The following is a 6,008-nucleotide window of genomic DNA, read 5'->3' as shown; positions in this document are numbered from 1 at the left end:
ACCTGTTCGCCTGAGATTGTACTCTTTTGCAACAGCGACCGTTTCATTGCAGATAAGGCAAACAGGTGTAGCCTTATTGAACGATGGCATGATGAATGCGTATTTATCCGTCCATTCCTCATTAAAACTGCGGTTTTCCACAACAACTTTACGCTTGAGGCTCTTTGACAGTGACATTTTTGCATGCCTGGCAAACAATGTTCTTATATCCTGCAACCGTTTCCCACCAATCAGGACAAGGTATTAATAAAAAAAAGTTGATTCCTTTCCCTGCCAATCAGGACTGCTTTCAGTTTTTGTAGATAACCCAATTTGTGTTATTTGAGACTGAAGGGGATGTTGCATTGTTTTTGTTGCTTTCGTTGCAGTTTTATATATATCATATAATGTAATTTAGGTGAACTTCCTGTTTCATTTGTATGCTTTTATTTTGAAGGCGAGTTAACAAGGCTGACAGGAAGTGGTTGTAGCTTTTGAAAACAACGTGACGGAGAAAGTAATATCTTCTATGTAACGGCGGAGAAAGAGAAGAACGGACTGTATATTTAAATGTTAGCACCCGCCGAAGAGGCTCAAGCTCTTACGTTGGGTCTGGAGTTTGAATAAATTCTGGTTCATCAATAAAGCCTACGACCATTATTCGGAGGGAAATGCTACAGTAAGAGCTTCACCTTCACCGGCAGCTACAAGCTACACCACGCTGCCTGTGGATTGAAAGAACGGCACGGCACACAGATCAGCGAGCTGCAGCATCTAGCGTGAACTAAGAAGGTAAAGAATACGGCTAAGCTCAAAATGGATGACATAAAGGAACAGATAATTAAGCTACAAATGGAAATAAAGGAAAAGATAGGTTTATTACATCAAGAAGATTGTGAAGGCATGTCAAGGCAGGAATTAAAGGAGGAAATTGAATATAAAGAAAAACAACTAGCTGAGCTTCAACTCAAAATGGATGAAACTGATGGGTTAGCATTACNAACATTGCATAATCTCTATCACACAAACAATTATAAAACATAATTTAAGTGTAGGTCAATAAAATAATACACAGAACTGTATTGTAATATTATATTCTAACTGTGTATTATTTTATTGACCTACACTTAAATTATGTTTTATAATTGTTTGTGTGATAGAGATTATGCAATGTTTTTAGTGTTTGTTGATTGTTGATCTGCCTAAGGACTGCAGATGCAAATTAGCTATTAGCTATAAACTGGCATAATTAATCTCTTCTCTTTTCTGAGATTAATGTATTTGTATGCATGGTCCTTGTTGAAATAAATACATAATATGAGGAAGGAATACACGTATAGGGGTCAAAAAGAAAGCATAGTCAAGGTGAGAGGCAACACATGAACTTCACTTGACTGCATGTTGATTCTGAGCAGAATGATTACAGTGCTAACAGGGGGAGACACTTGGAAAAGTGACACTACAAGGGAGGCAGACATGAGATCAGACCAGGGGTGTCCACACTTTTTTCAACGAGGGCCACATACAGAAAAAGATACGAAGGGCTGGCCCGCTCACTAGAGGTGAGGTTTATCGCCTCTAAGTTAAGTTATAAGTTAGCAAAATCAATCAAATTTGGGCTTGATACTTGAAAATGCTTTAAGAAAAAAAAAAACTATTACAGCTCTCCATAGGGTTTCATTTATTTTGTTAGCAGCTCATTTCTTAAAACAGAAGCCTCAGATTGCTTATCATAAGAGGAAATATGAAGGATATATTTCAAGCTTGATATGTAAATAAATTATTGGGATTTTTTCTTTTCAATTTAAATTTGGTAGAACATGTTTTCAACTTTAAAAACTGTGATTACTAAAACATGAATACTGTGTAATTTGAGCGTATATATTTAAATAGTACAATATAAGACAAGCACAAGTTTAATTTCAGTCAGACAACTCACGTGTTTCTTTAACATGTTTATTAGAAGCAGCATATAGTTGAGTTTGGCGTCTAGGCTCGGGTCTCATCACTCCACATACATAGCACGATGAGTGATGATTAAATAACTAATCCCCCGAGCCTACAGGTGGAAGCTGGGGTGGTGGTGGGGCAGGCAAGCAGCAGCGACGTAGCTGCAGCAAAGCAGCAGCAAGCAAAGCATAGAGGGATATCTGGCAGGTTAAATAGAGCGGCATATTAGGAGAACTCTGTTTGCTTGGTTGTAGAGTGGCAAGGGGCGTTATGTATGAATAAGTGCTCGAGTTGACTGCCTGAACTAGCTCGCAGGCCTCGCCCCATTTGTGGGACATATTTCACTATACTTTTTTAATTTGCTGAGGGCCGATTCAAAATGGCCCCCGGGCAGTAGTTTGGACACCCATAGATTAGACAGATGGGTAACAGGTGACCCTGGAAGAAAACCAAGAAAAAGTTTTTTTTTAAAAAGAAGCAAGGACAGTTTTTTCAGAGAATAATTACAGACCTGACTCCTGACAGAAAAACGACATAAAAGAAACATCAACAATACCAACCCTCATAATGTCACCTATTGGTTTTTCAAAGTTTTTTTCCAGACTATTCTATTAATGTCCTTTCAGCAAGGATATTTACGGTAAAAAAAAAAAAAACCCAAACAACGCAGTGACCTTGGTGCTTTATGTCGTATCTCGAGCACAGACTCTCTTTGTTTAAAACGGTTAGAGAAACATTTGGACCGGAATGTAGTGAAACTGTAACCATAGCAACAAATGGCTCTGCTAATAACGAGGGAGCCTTCAGAAGGTCTACCTTTGTGTGTGAACAACAGCGGGATGAAAAGATGGGAATGAATTCCTTTGATTTCACCGGTTTAATGGGACCAACCGCTGAAAGAGGATGGAGCTTTGTTGTGTTACAGGTGCATTACAGGGCATCGCCTCCACAGACACAGGCTCTGTCCCCTCTGGTTGAATCCATCTGCACAGATTGAGTTAGTTTCTGTTGAAGTGACAGCTTTTAGTTTGAGGAAGTTTGCTCACAGTCAGTAAGTGCAGCGTCATGGTCAATAAGAATGTAATTATTTCCCTGTGTCCCATCAGTGTGGTCCCCTACAGTAGCATTCATGGTCAATGTAAATATGGCTGGGCGATATGATAATATATTCAAAATTATCCAAAGATTATTTATTATATACATTGTTTCTATTGGTATGTTGAGACACCACTCGCCAAACTGCGTTACAGCAATATTAACACCATAAAGTGGACTACAACGGGCTTACTTCGTTACGCAGAAATGCGTAAATAAAAAGTTTGGTTTGCCCTTGTTGATATAGGAACATTTATCTCTGACAGATCAAATAAAAACCAGCCGTGCTCACCTGCAGACAACACAGATAAAAAAATATATTGTGCACTGGTGCATTACACTCAACTACGAAACAGTACATCCATTACTTGTACATTGCAACAGAACCAATTGTTAACAAAGCAGGTCTAAACCAGTCTCCCTTTAGAGCTAACCTGGGCTATTATAAACACTTATATAATAAGCAGAGAGGTTATGTTAGCTGTATGAGTACATTTAAAGCAAGATGTGTATGGTCATATTATGATATATGTCTTAATGTCTGCCACCTTTCCTGTTAAATGCATAGCAGCTGTTTTTGATTTAATATTATTATATTATATTTGCTTTGTGTAAACAAGACAAAGGCTTCATGTGTAAGAATATGACATTTTGAAATTCCCCAATTTGCAGATGTAAATACACTAATGAGCTATGTTAAAGGCCCCTTTGGTGTATTTTGAAGTAGTTAGCCCTGGTGCACAATGAAAGGGAAATGTAAGAGGATATTTGGGTCAAAGAAATGTTTCCTTCAGATACTCTGTGTGAAAACTCATGCTAACCTCCCTCAGGGGTCCAGGGAAAAGACTTCACTCAGGGTCTTTTAACTGCAGCAGCACAGAGCGGCCCGGTGACACATTGTGTGTGTGTGTGTGTGTGTGTGTGTGTGTGTGTGTGAGGCAGTGTGTGAGGCAGTCTGTGAGGGACACAGTGTGTGTGTGAGGCAGAACAAGGCAGGCTCGCTGCGTCGGGTTCCAATTAACTCCTGAACATCCCATTGCTTTAAAACGCTGACACCCCCCCCCCATAACATCCCAAAGCACCCCACACACACATTATTGTTTCATCTTAGTGTTTTTATATCAGATGTCTGAGGGTGTGTCTGAGTCACACTCTGAAAGCCATACTTTAATACCCTCTCTACGCTCTGGTCTAGCACACAAACTGTCGTCTATAGTGCATTAGATGCAGATCATTTAGGAAATGACCATTTAAATCCAGGTTTGGTGAGGTTTACATGAGGTTTTAATCATCTTTCTGGTGCTAATTGTTTTGCTGTTAATGACATTTGGAACTGAAATTGACCTTGGTAATACTTCAAAATGCGGTACAGTAAAGGGCGGTGGTGGCGAAGTCGATAGGGACTTGGCTTGGCAACTGGAAGGTCACCAGTTCAAGTCCCGGCAAGACCAAGTGCTACCGAGGTGTTCCCCACACTGCTCCCCGGGCGCCGTTCAAAATGGCAGCACACTGCTCCTAACACTAGGATGGGTCAAATGCAGAGAAAATATTTCCCCACGGGGATTAATAAAGTTTATCAAAAAATATAAACTATTGATTATTAATTGTAATGAATCCAGAAATTCCAGAGTAACTCTGATTTAAATGTATGGCGGACAATGAGGTTCTAGGGAGCAGACTAGGAATATTAATTAATCTTCAGGTTTACTTCATAGGTATCAGAGAACAAGAATAGAAAACATTTTCCTCATAAATTGTTCCTGGAAAAAAAGACAAAAGTTAAAAGTATTAGCATTTAAAAGGTACAAATACTCTGAAGTAATTGTGCAGATGGCCCATCTCAGAATAATCTACAGTCTATTGTATTGTATTGTATTGTAACTGACTGATTGCTGGTAAAGGTGAAACTCATTTAACTTTAAATTATGTTGGTAGCTTAATTTATAATAACACAACAAAGGTGATTTATAATTAATAATCTAGTAACCAAAGTTCTGAAATATATATGGTAGAGGTAAAAACAAAACTTGTGTCTAAGATGTAGTGGAGTAAACAAAAAGGAAATATTCACATGTTTCTAACACAAAATACATGTCTTAACACAAGGTTACAATATCTAAAAGTGTTTTTGTGATACAGAAAAGAGGAGGCCTCTGGATCTCAGTGTTTTGCAAACAGACTCGTGAGACATCTGTAGTTCAGAGATGCTCTGGGCCAGGCAATGCAAATGTAAAAGTTCAACCTTAAAAGGCACCTTTAAAATACTCACCTCTATCACAGATAAAAGGAGAGCTCCTAGTGTCCTAGTTTCACCTCTTTTTTATAAAGGCATGTAAACAAACACTGCAGTAGCTGAGGTGAGAAGAAACCAAAGTAATTATAATCCTCTCTGAGCTGATCTCATTGTAGCTTTCAAAGGAAGACAAAAAGCATGGCTTTCTTTTAGTATGTAAGCAACTATATTCCAGTGATGCAATGCAGCAGTCTTGTCGCTCATGCTTATCATCACCAGTGACTGAGACAGACTAAGTATTTGCAGTGAAGTGAAGACACACAGGAAGTCCTTGCAGTTCAAACCCAACTCATCCTGGACCACGGTGGTCCCCCCCGCGCTGCAACAGTAAACAAGCTCTCGAGCTGCTGGAGGTGAGTGTGTGAGCAGCACGTTAAGAGCTCTGGTGTTGCATTAGGGACTCTCAAAAAGTGAACTCCCTGAACCTGCTTTAAACTCCTCTGTCCACCATGGAGCATGGAGCATGCTCCTGGAAAAACATTTACTATCTGAAAGATAACATCATAGACTGTATGTAAAATGTTGACATGGTCACTGTGATGTCACCCATTGGATTGTGGACTTTAAATATGACGATAATTCTCAAACTCAACACCATGCTGTATTCAAAAAGACTTGAGACAAATACAATTGAGACTCTAAACTAATTAGTTTAACTTTTTCTGTCACTGAGGCTATAAATTACATCAGT

Source organism: Notothenia coriiceps, unplaced genomic scaffold, assembly GCF_000735185.1.
Source record: "Notothenia coriiceps isolate Sejong01 unplaced genomic scaffold, NC01 NC01_scaffold00014516, whole genome shotgun sequence".
Lineage (NCBI taxonomy): Eukaryota > Metazoa > Chordata > Actinopteri > Perciformes > Nototheniidae > Notothenia > Notothenia coriiceps.
The sequence above is the reverse complement of the archived record's forward strand: the minus strand, read 5'-3'. Positions refer to the sequence as shown.